This window comes from Natator depressus, chromosome 1 (genome assembly GCF_965152275.1).
Source record: "Natator depressus isolate rNatDep1 chromosome 1, rNatDep2.hap1, whole genome shotgun sequence".
In the NCBI taxonomy this organism is placed as follows: domain Eukaryota; kingdom Metazoa; phylum Chordata; order Testudines; family Cheloniidae; genus Natator; species Natator depressus.
Window position 1 is genome coordinate 60705341 of NC_134234.1, and position 17446 is coordinate 60722786.

Consider the following 17446-nt stretch of genomic DNA (forward strand, 5'->3'; position numbering starts at 1 on the left):
GGTTTAGAGTAAAACTAAGAATAAGTTTATTAATAAAGAAAAGAGATTTAAGTGATTATAGTTATTGGTCGTTCCTGGCCCCCCCCCCCCCCAAATCTGAACCCTGGAGATTTGTTTAAATCTTTGCTGGTGACCTGATGGAGATTTTCTTCAACTGCGTACGTGAAGAACTTTGTCACAAGATATATTGGCCTTGATGGACTTTTCATAGTGCAAAGTACAGAGCTGAGCCTTACCTTTGTTCTAAGAACTCTCTGAATGAAATTCACCCTTGTGCAAGGAGCCAGCACAAGATCTCTGCTAGAGTTGGGCAAAATTTTTCAACTGAATAATTTTTTCACCAAAAAATGCAGTTTGGGGACAATGAGAACTATTTGTGAACACAGGTTGAATAGTTTTGGCCAAATGAAATTAAGATCTTTTTTTTAAAAAAAGTGAAAACTGTTTGTTTTGACATTTTCAAACTGAAAAATTGTGATTTTTTGTTTTGAAACATTCTGAAAACTGTCACCGTTTTGTTTGAAATTTAGCTAGATTTTTGAGGGGATTTTCAAGGGTAAAAATACCACCTGGAAATATAAATAAATGAAATACTAAAACAGTTTATTTTCAGGTCAAAGGAAACATTTCTTTTAACCCAAAACAATTTTTTTTCTAGATTTTTCTGGTTCAGTCACCACGCAAACAAACAAAAACATAAATTATTTACTGAGCTCTCATCTCTGCACCACTTAAATTCCCCTTACAGGGTTAAATGGGATTCAAAAGGGACAGAAGAACTTGTGCTGTCCCTCTGTACAGGGGTGAATTTCACCATCATGTGTCCTGCCTCAGGGAGGACATGGAGTGTCTGGAGCCAGAGTTGGACTTCAAGTACAGTATTACATGAACATTTGTAGCCTTTGCATCCCTGAAGTACTCCTTACTACAGTGTACATAAGGCACTGGTCTGATGTTTATAAACTCTGCATGTTACAGACACATTCAGCTTCAGCAAAAGACTATGAACTCCGTGGTGCTTATAAACTCTGTTGGTGTACAGCTGTGCTGGCAGAGTCTGTAAACTTCAGCCAAACAAGCTACAGAGAATCGAGGAGATCACGTACTCCAGGAGCACATTATTTGAGTTTTCTGTTTCACTGAACCACATGCATTTTTTTACACTAAATCTGTAATTACAGGAAAAAATATATTCTTGATCTCCGAAGAAATAATCTACATCAATTTTTCACATGACAAGGCTTTGACATAACTTCTTAAACTGAGGACAAAGCACAAACAAAGCTTCATTAAGATACAGTTTTCATGTATTTCAAATGGAAACTACATACCCCTGCTTAGAGCAGCCCATATAACACCTAATAATGTACAAAGTACCCTCTCGGTACATTGGAGCCACCTACCCTTACAGACTTTGAATTCACCCTCCCACAATAAGTCAGCTAAAATAATCTTACATTTGTATAGAATCATTGAACCATAGAGTTAGAAGGGACTTCAAGGGTCATCTAGCCTACCCCCATTTTACTTGGCAGATACAAATCAAAGACCTCTGACTCACTTTCCCACTATATTCAAGTGACATTTTGACATCTCATTGTCTATGAGCTATCTTCCAATACTCATCACTATTCCACGACACTCTGCATACAGAGTATAAATTGCACTTGTCCCCAGTGATGTGGCTGTGAGAGCGAACTATCTATGCACAACCAGGTAGTCACTATGATCCTGGCTGTTGAATAAATGCTAGCTGTACCCTCTGACTTTTAAGCCCTATTCAGTGTGTCCAATGGCTTGAAATCACATCTGATCCAATTTTGTGTCTGGGAATATTAAATAAAGCACTCTACATAAAGAGTCTTAAAAGTAAAATAACACTACAGTTGCCCCTTAATAATGGTGCTGGAATACCATCTCAAACAACTTGACACAGGCACCTGGTAATACTTAGGCAGTACTCGCTAAATAAAGAGTGACAACTTTCTGTCTATACCAGCAGCACAGTCTGTCGTCTTAATGCAAAGTCTATAAAAGGGCAAATCCAGCTCACCTTAGTCCATGGGATATACAAGTACCAGGATGTGGCCCTCAAGATCTGGAGTCACATGTCATCGTTAGGAATTTACCAGTTCAAACGTGTTTATATCATGCTGAAGAAATCAGATATGCAAACAAACTCAGGACATTGGGCGTGTGGATCAGAGGACTCAGGAATCAGAGATCCCCTGGCATGCTTATACCCGAGCATGCCACAGTTGACAAACACGCATTTTCGCTTGACTAGTCAGAACAAAGGCAAATTAGTAAATCCCTGAGAATACAATTACACCCTCACTATCTAATATGCTATTTAATTATACCTGTTGCCATCAATGAAAAGGTCACTCGGGCAGTGGTAAATTATTAACTGCTGGCTGTATAACATACTGTTCTGATTTCTCCTGCCCTTTACATTTTCTGTTCTCTGTTAAGCAGAAACACACAGGGGCCAATGCTGTCCCTGGTGTAACTCCACTGGAATCAGGGAGTCTGGACTGCTGTGTCTAGCTTTGTTTTGGTTTAGGCTTTGCAGGACACTAATTCTATCGCAAAGGACGAGGGTTTTCTTGCATGAGTGACCTCTCTGTGATTCACAGGAAGCTGGCTGCCTTTCCAGCTCAGGGCCCGATTCTCCACTGCTCTGTACCTAGTGGAACCAATTAGTCTTCTGCAAGACAGGATTTAAATGCTACCAGATCACTTGGCACAGGTTCAAATGGCCACAGTGGGTGCAGAGCAGTAGAGACAGAGGAGCAGGGAAAATTATTTTTATAACATGCTTTGAGATCCTCCGCGGAGGGCTGCTATATGGATACAAAGATATTATAACTTACTTATTTAGCATTGAAAGCAGAGGAAGAGATAAATGAGCATTGGCAGAGACTGGAGAGAGAGAGAGAGATTCTTCTGACTCTTGTAAAGATGCAGATATGCAGGACCAAATGAGAACTCAGCCCCTGCACTCAGAGCCGGGAAAGGCTGACAGCTGAGGGGAGGGCATTAAAGCACCACTTCCAGCCTGAAGGGCACTTTGGTGCAGCTCAGCCAACAGGCACTCTCATGAGCTGCTCATTCTGTTCTGATAGTAGCTAATGATCTGATCTATGTTAGGCATCCACTCTCCTGTGACTACGTAGAATTACATGAGAGAATCATAGATGGAAAAGACCTCTGAGGTCCCCTAATCCATCACCCTGCCAAGGCAGGATTCTCCCTGACAATGTATTTTTCCAGTCCTGTTTTATATGTTCCTTGCTATGAGATTCCCACTTCTTGTCATGTATTTTTAACGCTGCCCCTTTCCAAATACACACGTGCAAAAGCTGAAAGACAGCACTCATTACAGCCTTATTTCACTAACAAATGAATGGACAGCAGACTGTTTTCTAGGGTTTATAACGTCTTTATCAACCTATTGTCTTGAAAATTAGCACAAGTTTTATCCTTCACCAAGAGCTATTCATACACTTAATGTAAAGGGCCTGATTCTCTTCTACATTAGGAAGCTTTGCACAAAGCTTCCTCAAAGCCAGCTTAGCCATTCACTGCAGGATTATTCTACTGTAGGGAAATCCCTAGGTGGTGTGCTGGCTGATACGGAGGAATGGCTGCAGATTAGTGCATGTGGCTAGGGCATCATTTGTGGCTTGTTGATGTTTAGCCATAATAGTTTCTCAGGGCTGCTGGCAGCCACCGTGAATGTAACGGGCTACAAATATGCATAATTGTCACTGATTCTTCTACCCTATCTCCTCCTTCATGAAGACAAATTTCAGAGATGTCCACTATCTCAGATCTCCTGTTCAAAATTTTGTGAGCACAATGTTTTGTGTAAAAAGTGGCCTTGTTTTTCTGTGATTCAGTGCAAAACCCCAACCTCCTGCAAAACTCCACAACTCCTCCATCCACACAATAAAGTGTCTCTTGTGCTGAAATGTGATTTAAAAGTGAAATTTGGAATTGCAAGATCACTTGGCATGGAACCGTACAATCTGTCAAATGAAAAACATTCCTTATTTTTGCATAGGTCTGATACAAACAATGTTGCTAAAACACAAGCATGCAGAGAAGATTGCAGCCAGCTGGCACACAGAATGACATGTGTGTAGCAGAGAACATTGATGATTTTGGGGCTAAGGGAATGGACTGGGACTTGGGACACTTGGAGCCTTGAGACCTAGGTTCGATTTCTGGTTCTGTTACACACTTCCTGTATGATGTCAAGCTCACTGTGCTTCAGTTACACCTATAAAAATTCTTTCCCCACCCTTTAACTGTCTTATTTATTTAAGCCCTGAACTTGGAATTGACTCCATATGTGGGCATAGAGTTTCACCTGCTGAGGCCTATTTACACCAGATACCTGAGGTGCTGGAACAATTTGTATAGTGGGGGTGCTGCTGAGAGCCATTGAACCAAACTGTTAACCTTGTATATAATGGTAACCACTTCCAGTCAGGGGGTGCAGGAGCATCCCCAGCATCCCTAATTCCAGTACCTATGCCAAATATAAGGGCTTTGGTACAATCATGTGTAAGGGGTGGGGGAGAGCCAGGACTGTCTCCTTACTACATGTGTAGAGCACCAAGTGCAATGGGGTCTTGATTTTGGGAGTAGTGCATGGTCTCTCCAGTAATACAAATAACAATGTTGGTCAAGGGCAGAAAGATATACTATTATTCTTATGAAAAATGCCATGCCATCATTAATGTCCATGAAGAACAGATTGGATCACTTTTTAAAAATTAATTTTTAATATATTTTCAAATATTGACCACCTTTGAACTTGACACTCTCACTGTGAATTATGTCTACCCTTCAGATCTTCAGCTCTTTTATTTCACACTTGAGTCTGAGAAGGGTATCCGTTACTTCAGTGGTTGGCTCCTGCAGTTCCGTGACTATTCTGACATCCTAGTAGGGATTATCTTTTGTCACCTGTAGTTCGGACACTTCAAGAAATTTCAATTTCATGTCCTTTATCTATGAAACTTGTTCCAAAGTCCCATACAAAGGTCAAAACAAATATCAACTGTATAATTGCTCACCTGTTTTTGTTGTTTGGTTTCTTCTGAGTTAGTTTGGAGCTTTCATGCTTGATTGAGCAAGAAGAGAGACTTTGGCTGCCAGTCAAAAAGGAACTGGCAAACTGGATGGTTGGTGATCTTCACTGTAAATATTGGTTTCAGAGTAGCAGCCAAATTAGTCTGTATTCGCAAAAAGAAAAGGAGTACTTGTGGCACCTTAGAGACTAACCAATTCATTTGAGCATAAGCTTTCGTGAGCTACAGTTCACTTCATCAGATGCATAAAAGTGGAAAATGCAGTGAGGATGTTTTTATACACACAGACCATGAAAAAATGGGTGCTTATCACTTCAAAAGGTTTTCTCCCCCCACCCCACTCTCCTGCTAGTAATAGCTTATCTAAAGTGATCACTCTCCTTACAATGTGTATGATAATCAAGGTGGGCCATTTCCAGCACAAATTCAGGTTTTCTCTCCCCCCACTCCCCTCCCCTGTTCCTCAGACGTTCTTGTTAAACCCTGGATTTGTGCTGGAAATGGCCCACCTTGATTATCATACACATTGTAAGGAGAGTGATCACTTTAGATAAGCTATTATCAGCAGGAGAGTGGGGTGGGGGGAGAAAACCTTCTAACGTGATAAACACCCATTTTTTCATGGTCTGTGTGTATAAAAACATCCTCACTGCATTTTCTACTTTTATGCATTCGATGAAGTGAGCTGTAGCTCACGAAAGCTTATGCTCAAATAAATTGGTTAGTCTCGAAGGTGCCACAAGTACTCCTTTTCTTACTGTAAATATTAGTGACTTGATTCTGTTCCCCTTGAAAACAACTGCAAAATTCCCATTGACTTCAACAGGGGCCTGGGCAAGTTGTAGATATTTAGTTGCTGAAGCATGATTAAATTCTGGCAAATAATGAGGTTTTTTTTGTTCACTGGCAATTAAAAAAAATCAGAAAAACATTATTTTTGGATCAACAAAAATTACAAAATTCAGGAAGTCTAAAAGTCTAAACAAATTTCATTTTGAGTCAAATTAAATCTTTTGTTCAACCCAAAATGAAATTTTTCTTTTCAATTTAGCATTTTTAATGGTTGATTGTTTTTAATACAATTTTTAAAATAAATTGTTTTAAACCAAAAATCAAGATGTCAGTATGAATTTTTTTTTTTTTACTGAAACAATTTGGCGAAATGGACATGAATTCAAAAAATGTTTTAATGTCACCAAATATGCATTTTTTGCTGACAGTAAAGTTGTGTGTGAAAAGTTTTGACCAGCTCTAAAAAAGACATACCTCTTCAGATACATGTTTACTACTAACACTGAGCTGATCCTACAAACTCTTAGACAACTGCAAAAAAGAACAGGAGTACTTGTGGCACCTTGGAGACTAACAAATTAGAGCATAAGCTTTCCTGGGCTACAGCCCACTTCATCGGATGCATAGAATGGAACATATAGTAAGAAGATATATATATAGATATAATGTACATACGGAGAAGGTGGAAGTTGCCATACAAACTGTAAGAGGCTAATTAATTAAGATGAGCTATTATCAGCAGGAGAAAAAAACTTTTGTAGTGATAATCAAGTTGGCCCATTTAGACAGTTGACAAGAAGGTGTGAGGATACTTAACATGGGGAAATAGATTCAATCTGTGTAATGACCCAGCCACTCCCAGTCTCTATTCAAACCCAAGTTAATGGTATCTAGTTTGCATATTAATTCAAGCTCAGCAGTTTCTCGCTGGAGTCTGTTTTTGAAGCTTTTCTGTTGCAGAATTGCCACCCTTAAGTCTTTTACTGAGTGGCCAGAGAGGTTGAAGTGTTCTCCTACCGGTTTTTGAATGTTATGATTCCTGATGTCAAATTTGTGTCCATTTATTCTTTTGCATAGAGACTGTCCGGTTTGGCCAATGTACATGGCAGAGGGGCAATGCTGGCACATGATGGCATATATCACATTGGTAGATGTGCAGGTGAACGAGCCCCTGATGGCGTGGCTAATGTGATTAAGTCCTATGATGGTGTCACTTGAATAAATATGTGGACAGAGTTGGCATCAGGCTTTGTTGCAAGGATAGGTTCCTGGGATAGTGTTTTTGTTGTGTGGTGTGTGGTTCCTGGTGAGTATTTGCTTCAGGTTGGGAGGCTGTCTGACAGCGAGGACTGGTCTGTCTCCCAAGATCTGTGAGAGTGATGGGTCGTCCTTCAGGATAGGTTGTAGAACTCTGATGATGTGCTGGAGAGGCTTTAGCTGGGGGCTGAAGGTGACGGCTAGTGGCGTTCTCTTATTTTCTTTGTTGGGCCTGTCCTGTAGTAGGTGACTTCTGGGTACTCTTCTGGCTCTATCAATCTGTTTTCTTCACTTCAGCAGGTGGGTACTGTAGTTGTAAGAATGATTGATAGAGATCTTGTAGGTGTTTGTCTCTGCCTGAGGGGTTGGAGCAAATGCGGTTGTATCGCAGAGCTTGGCTGTAGACAATGGATCGTGTGGTGTGGTCTGGATGAAAGCTGGAGGCATGTAGGTAGGAATAGCGGTCAGTAGGTTTCCGGTATAGGGTGGTGTTTATGTGACCATCGCTTATTAGCACCGTAGTGTCCAGGAAGTGGATCTCTTGTGTGGACTGGTCCAGGCTGAGGTTGATGGTGGGATGGAAATTGTTGAAATCATGGTGGAATTCCTCAAGGGCTTCTTTTCCATGGGTCCAGATGATGAAGATGTCATCAATGTAGCGCAAGTAGAGTAGGAGTATTAGGGGACGAGAGCTGAGGAAGCGTTGTTCTAAGTCAGCCATAAAAATGTTGGCATACTGTGGGGCCATGCGGGTACCCATAGCAGTGCCGCTGATTTGAAGGTATATATTGCCTCCAAATGTGGAATAGTTGTGAGTGAGGACAAAGTCACAAAGTTCAGCCACCAGGTTAGCCGTGACATTATCAGGGATACTGTTCCTGACAGCTTGTAGTCCATCTCTGTGTGGAATGTTGGTGTAGAGGGCTTCTACATCCATAGTGGCTAGGATGGTGTTTTCAGGAAGATCACTAATGGATTGTAGTTTCCTCAGGAAGTCAGTGGTGTCTCGAAGATAGCTGGGAGTGCTGGTAGCGTAGGGCCTGAGGAGAGAGTCCACATAGCCAGACAATCCTGTTGTTAGGGTGCCAATGCCTGAGATGATGGGGCGTCCAGGATTTCCAGGTTTATGGGTCTTGGGTAGCAAACAGAATACCCCTGGTTGGGGTTCTAGGCATGTGTCTGCACAGATCTGTTCCTGTGCTTTTTCAGTGAGTTTCTTGAGCAGATGGTGTAGTTTCTTTTGGTAACCCTCAGTGGGATCAGAGGATAATGGCCTGTGGAATGTGGAGTTAGAGAGCTGCCTAGCAGCCTGTTGTTCATATTCCAACTTATTCATGATGACGACAGCACCTCCTTTGTTAGCCTTTTTGATTATGATGTCAGAGTTGTTCCTGAGGCTGTTGATGGCGTTGTGTTCAGCACAGCTGAGGTTATGGGGCAAGTGATGCTGTTTTTCCACAATTTCAGCCCGTGTACGTCGACGGAAGCAATCTATGTAGAAGTCCAGTCTGTTGTTTCGACCTTCAGGAGGAGTCCACGCAGAATTCTTCTTTTTGTAGTGTTGGTAGGAAGGATTCTGTGGGTTAGTATGTTGTTCAGAGGTGTGTTGGAAATATTCTTTGAGTCAGAGACGTGGAAAGTAGGATTCTAGGTCACCACAGAACTGTATCATGTTCGTGGGCCTGGAGGGACAAAAGGAGAGGCCTCAAGATAGGACAGACTCTTCTGCCGGGCTAAGAGTATAGCTGGAAAGATTAACAATATTATTATTGGGTGGGTTAAGGGAACTACTCTTGTGGCTCCTTGTGGCATGTAGCAGTTTAGATAGTTTAGTGTCCTTTTTCTGTTGTAGAGAAGCAAAGTTTGTGTTGTAAATGGCTTGTCTAGTTTTTGTAAAATCTATCCATGAGGAAGTTTGTGTGGAAGGTTGGTTTTTTATGAGTATCCAGTTTTGAGAGCTCATTCTTAATCTTTCCCTGTTTGCTGTAGAGGATGTTGATCAGGTGGTTTCACAGTTTCTTTGAGAGTGTGTGGCTAATCTCTCAGCATAGTCTGTGTGATATGTAGATTGTAATGGATTTTTTACCTTCAGTCCTTTTGGTATGATGTCCATCTGTTTGCATTTGGAAAGGAAGATGATATCTGTCTATATTTGTATGGGTTTTTTCATGAAGTTGATGGATTTCCATTCCTTATGGCTAAATTCAGTGCCTTGCATAATGACAGCTTTCAGAGTAGCAGCCGTGTTAGTCTGTATCCGCAAAAAGACAACTTAGACAACTGATGATTCATGTTATCTGGAATGTCTAGCACCTCATTATTACTCATCCTTCTTGTTACTCTCCACCATCCCATTGTGGTTTGGTCAGCTCTATTCTCCTCCCCCACCCCCACACACTCTGTATTGCTCATAGAATTTACAGATAAAACAGACCATTAGTTCATCTCCTATCCTCTCCCAGGGCAGGATTTTCTCTGTGTCCTGATCTGCTGTACTCTTGCAGTTCCACATTCAGCAGGGTGCCTAGGCACCTGTTTACCATTAGGCATCTGAGCAGTCCCACTGAAGTTAATCAGGGCCCCAGCTCCTTAATCCCTTCCCTTTCTCTTGTGACTCACACCATCTCTGCTCCCACCTACGTTCTGTGCCTTGCTACTCTGAAACCTGTCATTCATGTGCCTTACTCATTCATTTTGTTGTTCTTTCAGCTTATTTACTTAGCACTGATCTCATGCCAGGCATCTCCCTGACTTAGCTAAGTGTTTCCTGTTGCTTCACAGAAGCAATCTCTTCCCTGCAGAAATGGGAGTTTGCTGAGATAGCTCTGTGGAAGTCAAAGCATGGAAGCAGACTCCCATGAGGCAGGAAGGAGGTGCTTCTGATCCTACCGCCAATCCTGTTTCTGTGCTGTCCTGAGTCACTGCCTCAGATGGAGAGGCATTGGGGAGCTGCTGGCATGGAGTCTCCCACCCCTCTTATCCATAGTAGGGTAGGGGAACTGGTTCCCCAGATCCTGGCTTGAATGGTGAGGAGAGGCCAGCTAGTCATAAGAACATAAGAATGGCCACACTGAGTCAGACCAAAGGTCCATCTAGCCCAGTATCCTGTCTTCCAACAGTGGCCAATGCCAGGTGCCCCAGAGGGAATGAACAGAACAGGCGATCATCAAGTGATACATTCCCAGCTTCTGGCAAACAGAGGCTAGGGACACTGTCCTTGCCCGCCCTGACTAATAGCCACTGATGGAAATGTCCTCCATGAATTTATCTAGTTTTTTTTAACCCTGTTAGAGTCTTGGCCTTCACAACATCCTCTGGCAAAGAGTTCCACAGGTTGACTGTGCGTTGTGTGAAGAAATACTTCCTTTTGTTTGTTTGTTTGTTTTGTTTGCTGCCTATTAATTTCATTTGGTGACCTCTAGTTCTTGTGTTATGAGAAGGAGTAAATAGCACGTCCTTATTTATTTTCTCTACACAGCCATGATTTTATAGACCTCTATCATATCCCCCCTTAGTCGTCTCTCTTCCAAGCTGAAAAGTCCCAGTCTTATTAATCTCTCCTCATAAGGAAGCCGTTCCATACCCCTAATCATTTTTGTTGCCCTTTCTGAACCCTGCCCAATTCCAATATATCTTTTTTGAGATGAGGCGGCCACATCTGCGCACAGTATTCAAGATGTGGGCATACCATGAATTTATATAGAGGCAATATGATATTTTCTGTCCTATTATCTATCCCTTTCTTAATGATTCCCAGCATTCTGTTCACTTTTTTGACTGCCATTGCACATTGAGTGGATGTTTTCAGAGAACTATCCACGATGGCTCCAAGATCTCTTTCTTGAGTGGTAACAGGTAATTTAGACCCTATCATTTTATATGTATAGTTGGGATTATGTTTTCCAACGTGCATTACTTTGCATTTATCAACATTAAATTTCATCTGCCATTTTGTTGCCCAATCACCCAGTTTTGAGAGATCCTTTTGTAGCTCTTCGCCGTCTGCCTGGGACATAACTATTTTGAGTAGTTTTGTATCGTCTGCAAATTTTACCCCCTTCTCCAGATCATTTATGAATATGTTGAATAGGACTGGTTCCAGTACAGACCCCTGGGGGACACCACTGTTTACCTCTTTCCATTCTGAAAACTGATCATTTATACCTACCTTTTGTTTTCTATCTTTTAACCAGTTACCAATCCATAAGAGGACCTTCCCTCTTATCCCATGACTTTGGGAATGGACTAAGGTTACTTTGCTTAGTCCATTCCCTCTCCCTGCTCCTGGACCTACTTATGTAGTTTTCAGTAATTTCCTCGTGGAACGAGAGAGGCCTTTCCTATGGCAGTCCCTGGAAAGTGCTGGTGGATTTTTCTGCCTCATGGAAGGGATGGGGGGCCTCAGGGCAGCTAGGTTTCTACTGTCTGGGTTTATATGGCACTGAAGCTCTCTTCCCTCTTGATCATGATCCAACTGCTGTCCTGGGCAAGTTCCTCGCCAGGGCCTTTTCAGGTCAGCCTCCAAAAGGTGGTGGTGGGAGCTCCTGGTTCACATGTTCCTGGGGGTGGAGGAAGTAGGGGTTGGAGTAGGAGAGAGATGGCGGCCTGGTGTCCCAGAGTCCAGGCCTTCGGGGTAAGGAATTCAGGGGTACCTGATCATGTTCGTGTTACTCCGTAAGTCTAAGACATGACAAACCTTTGCTTTTGTTAACACTTAGCACTTAGTTTCAACAAAAGTCTGTTTACAGTAAGTCAAAATCAGAAGATGATTGCTTACGGGAAGGTAGGATACAAGTGGGATTGTTGGCAAATATGGTTTAAATTGGACCAAGACCAACATTTTAAAATCTGTGTACTGAAAGTTACTTGACAACAGCGGGAGGTGCTCACCGCTGCTAATATACAGATCATTTATTAGAACAATGAACATAAGAACGGCCATACTAGGTCAGACCAAAGATCCATCTAGCCCAATATCCTGTCTTCCAACAGTGGCCAATGCCAAGTGCCCCAGAGGGAATGAACAGAATAGGTAATCATCAGGTGATCCATCCCCTGTCACCCATTCCCAGCTTCTGGCAGAAGAAGGTGTTTAAGTATAGATTGAGCTGCGTAATGTTAGCATATGTGGAAAACTTGGGCTCCAAACCTAAGTCTTCATTCAAATCAGAACTCCTGCTGAAGTTAATGGAAGTTTTACCTGAATGAAGACTTCAAGATTTGGCCCAATAACTTTAGGATGAAAGTTAGTCACTGAGATAATGCATGCTGGATGCCAATGTGAGAATCTGATGGGTAGAGAGAGAAACTGGGATATTTTGATTATTTTGTAAATAGAACCATTATGAGCCCTTTGAAGTTTTTTTTTCCTGCACACACATGTACATTGTAGGAAATGTATGTCTGAGTACAGAGTGATAGATAATTTGATTACAACAGACTCTGGTAAAGTTGGGATTAAAAACTGGGACTATTTACTATACACTTATATACGCGAGAGTAACGTGGGGAGGCAAATGCAGCTGCAACGGTTGGTGATAAGCTCTCTGCCAAAAATTCATCAAGAATCTCACATGAAGGCTTCATACTGTGAATCTACTGTGTGCAACTGAGGAAGTTTCAGCCAGTGTGCCCAACCAGTCAGTGATCCAGTAGTGTTACTTCCACAAAATGTTTGTCGTAATCCCAAGGGTGTGCATTATTTCACTGTTGGGAATAATAGTGTATCCTTCAGGATGTCTGTAACCTCCTTGTCCTTCCTGGAATCAAATACAGAACAGTCTACCCTGTATAGGGTCTGAAGTCATATAATCAGCTGCAATATGCACTTGGACAGCTTCAGCATATGTAAAATATAGCTGGCTAAGCAATCATTGTTCAGTGTTCAAGCATATGAAGAGAGCCAAAACAGCACAACATTCAGGCTTTCTTCTTTCCTCCACATATCCAGATGCCTCTTATCAAGCACTTCCTGTAAGTTCTCCAAGTTCCTAGACCTTACTCTATACATAAGCATCAGACTATAATGCCCCCTATTGGGGAGCTATTTATTGTAATAAGCATCATTCAACATACACTACATGTAGAATGCGCTGCTCTGTAATGATACCTAATGATGATATCTAATGGGAACTTCTCCTTGAACCCTCAGATACCCTAGTGATGGAAACATTATTAGAACCTGATGGACAGATAAATAGAATGTCCCGTTAGCACAGGAATACGTAATACTTAACAAAGGCTCACCTGGTGAAACCAGAGAGGACCAGGATAGTAGCTGAGCATGAACCAGAGCCTGAAGATAATGCTGGTTATGATCTATGGCTGACTGTTTTAAATGAATAAATACTAGAGCTGTTGGAAACTTTATGCAAACAAAGTTTTGTTCGGCATAAAATGGTCTCTTTCAAAAATGAAACGTTAAAGTTGTCATTCACCAAAAACTGCATTTTCTTATAGAAAACCAGGCTTATGGTAAATGAAAAATGTCAAAGCAATTTCAGTAAGGATTTCATGAAAATTGAGTCCATTTAGAACCCTGCAAAAAAGAAACCCCTTTGAAATGTTTTGTGAAATATTTTTCTATTTCTTCTTCTTCCAACCAGTGCTAATAAATACATATTGTACTGCTATTAAGGCAGACTTAGTGCAGGAGATTCCATGACAACACCACTATACACTAACAAAATGAGTCACTGGTGAGGCAAGATGGCTGTCGCTAAGGAAAACGTATTTGATTGGTACAGTACTCCTCAGATTTGCACTCCACAGGTAGCTGCCTGACCATTTACTGGATTCAACACCTTACTTGGGCCAAATGCAGACCTGTTTGCTGTGAAATGATTACATGGATGCAAGTTAAAGTGTAGCGCCCCTGATCAGTTCTATACCCAGTGTGGGTTACTTCTGGAAGCGGTAGGAGTAAACTGTGAGAGAAACTGGACAACAGCGTCAGGAAGAGGGCACATTAAAATGTGTCCATTATACCTCTTTGATCTGAAGCCCCACCCCAGAATCCCCTTCCACATATCTGACAATGGAAAACCAATGGAATGTGATCTCTGCAGGGTTTGGGGAAGCCAGCTGAATGGATCAAAACTAGTACAGTCTTTTGGGCTCATGCCTATGTAGGCTGATAACTGATTTTTGCCAGTGATCATAAGGGCTTTATCTTAACCCTGGTCTTTCAGTGTCATCTGAACTTTATCAAGCCCACCAGAACTGATCTGCCCATTGCTCTCTGGTGAGCTGGCACTCTAAAAATAAGATGAATACACATTTTAAATGGCTGTGACCCCTGGGATTGTCTCTCTTCTCAGGTGATACCACAGCATTTGTGATAAAAAAGGAGGCATTTGAGCTAAGAGAGTCAATAAGGGGAGAGGTTTATAGTCAGGCCTCCTCAATTTACTTCTCCCTTGGATCCCAAGGAGAAAAACACTGGTCACCTCCAGGATCTGCAGTAAGACACTTCTTTCCCTGGGACGAATGAACTGTGGGACTGGGGCAGTGGTGTGCAGTCTTAAGGGAGGAGTCTATAGAGCATCAAACTACAGTAAAGGGAAACCCAAGTTCTATTCCCAGTTCTGCGTTGGGCAAGTCCCTTCATTTCTCTGTGCCCCTATTTCCCTTTGTCTGTTTTAGCTATTTAGAGGATAAGCTCTTCAGGGCAGGTGTTTGTTTACTATGTGTTTGTAAAGGGCCTAATGCAATGGGGCCTTGTGGAATCTTGGTTAGGATTCCTAGATGCTACTTTAATACAAATAAGATTATATGTAAATATATTTTATACATGCTCATGTAATCATAGAAGATTAGGGTTGGAAGAGACCTCACAAGGTCATCTAGTCCAACCCCCTGCTCAAAGCAGGACCAGCCCCAACTAAATCATCCCAACCAGGGCTTTGTCAAGCCGGGCCTTAAAAACCTCTACGGATGGAGGTTACACCATCTACCTAGGTAACCCATTCCAGTGCTTCACCACCCTCCTAGTGAAGTAGTGTTTCCTAATATCCAAAGTAGACCTCCCACACTGCAACGTGAGACCATTGCTCCTTGTTCTGTCATCTGCCACCACTGAGAACAGCCAAGCTCCATCCTCTTTGGAACCCCTCTTCAGGTAGTTGAAAGCTGCTATCAAATCCCCCCTCACTCTTCCCTTCTGCAGAATAAACAAGCCCAGTTCCCTCAGCCTCTCCTCATAAGTCATGTGCCTCAGCCCCCTGATAATTTTTGTTGCCCTCCGCTGGACTCTCTCCAATTTTTCCACATCCTTTCTGTAGTGGGGGTCCAAAACTGGATGCAATACTCCAGATGTGGCCTCCCCAGTGCCGAATAGAGGGAAATAATCACTTCCCTCGATCTGCTGGCAGCCCAATATGCCGTTAGCCTTCTTGGCACAAGGGAACACGGCTGACTCATATCCAGCTTCTCGTCCACTGTAATCCCCAGGTCCTTTTCTGCAGAACTGTCTCTTAGCCAGTCGATCCCCAGCCTGTAGCAGTGCATGGGATTCTTCTGTCCTAAGTGCTGGACTCTGCACTTGTCCTTGTTGAACCTCATCAGATTTATTTTGGCCCAATCCTCCAATTTGTCTAGGTCTCTCTGGACCCTATCCCTATGGACCCTCCAGCGTATCTACCTCTCCCCCGAGTGTAGTGTCATCTGCAAAGTTGCTGAGGGTGCAATCCATCCCATCATCCAGATCATTAATCAAGATGTTGAACAAAACCGGCCTCAGGACCAACCCCTGGGGCACTCCGCTTGATACCGGCTGCCAACTAGACATCGAGCCGTTGATCACTGCCAACTGAGCCTGACGATCTAGCCAGCTTTCTATCCACCTTACAGTTCATTCATCCAATCCATACTTTTTTAACTTGCTGGCAAGAATACTGTGGGAGACCATATCTAAAGCTTTGCTAAGTCAAGATATATCACGTCCACTGCTTTCCCCATATCCACAGAGCCAGTTATCTCATCATAGAAGGCAATCAGGTTGGTCAGACATGACTTGCCCTTGGAGAATCCATGTTGGAGAATCCTGTTCCTGATCACCTTCCTCTCCTCCAAGTGCTTCAAAATGGATTCCTTGAGGACCTGCTCCATGATTTTCCAGGGACTGAGGTGAGGCTGACCGGTTTGTAGTTTCCCTGATTCTCCTTCCCTTTTTTAAAGATGGGCACTATATTTGCCTTTTTCCAATCATCCACCTCCCCTGATTGCCATGAGTTTTTGAAGATAATGGCCAATGGCTCTGCAATCACATCAGCCAACTCCCCTCAGTGCCCTCGGATGCATTAGATTCGGGTGCATGTCCAGCTTTTCTAAATAGTCCTTAACCTGTTCTTTCACCACTGAGGCTGCTCACCTCCTCCCTATACTGTGCTGCCCAGCGCAGCAGTCTGGTAGCTGACCTTGTCCGTGAAGGCCAAGGCAAAAAAAGTATTGAGTACTTCAGCTTTTTCCACATCATCTGTCACAAGGTTGCTTCCCCCATTCAGTCGCCCATTCCTCCCACACTTTCCCTGACCACCTTCTTGTTGCTAACATACCTATAGAAACCCTTCTCATTACCTTTCACATTCCTTGCTAGCTGCAAATCCAATTGTGCTTTGGCCTTCCTGATTACAACCTTGCATGCTTGAGCAATATTTTAACATTATGAATGTTACCCACTAAAATGTATCACATTATGAGTTTATTATTTTACATTGGCTGTTATATATTATTTGAGCCAGGTAGAGAGAGTTATTTGTATTTTAATTGTATTAAGGATATTGTGCTTTTAATTGGTTCAGTTCCTAGGGCTTGAAGAGGTGTTGTTATATATAAACGGGCTAGTTTGATTCAGATGGATCTTCTTTGGCATCCCTTCAGCACCCCCCCATTTCCCTAGCAGTCTCTTCTGTACACTTTGGGCATAATTTTTAAAGTTGTTGAATGCTTACAATTCCCAGCGGCTTCAGTTGTAGTTGTGGGTGCCTGGCACCTCTGAAAAAATCCAGCTCTATTTTCCCTTCTTGCTTCTACCCTGCATTTGTTTGGAGATGGAGGGGATGGCCTACTAGATAGGATGACTAGGTATCCGGTTTTGGACTGAAATACCCAGTCGAAAAGGAATCCTGTCGGCTGTGCTGACCGGGATGTTGAATGTCCGGTTCGTGGTGCTGCAGCGGGGATGGCAGGCTCCCTGCTAGCGCTGTGCACAGCTCCCTGGTCCAGAAGGAGCCAGTATTTCCGGCTCCTAGCCTTAGGGGCTGCCAGGGGCGCTCCACATGCTGCTCTGCCCC

The 17446-nt window shown here is 42.7% G+C and overlaps 1 long non-coding RNA gene across 4 annotated transcripts in view; it reads right to left on the reverse strand.

Annotated features, from left to right (window-relative positions):
• Positions 1–17446, reverse strand: part of LOC141992335 (uncharacterized) — a 68032-nt gene that overhangs the window by 17980 nt on the left and 32606 nt on the right. For 2 of the 4 annotated variants that reach the window (XR_012640576.1, XR_012640580.1), the window contains 2 exons: positions 5091–5249; positions 2054–2153 (listed from right to left, as the gene is read on the reverse strand). The exons of 1 other annotated variant lie outside the window; for it this stretch is intronic. This is a non-coding gene — a long non-coding RNA (uncharacterized LOC141992335). The remainder of the gene's footprint in view (positions 1–2053; positions 2154–5090; positions 5250–17446) is intronic. One more of the 4 variants, XR_012640575.1, reaches the window with a different exon arrangement.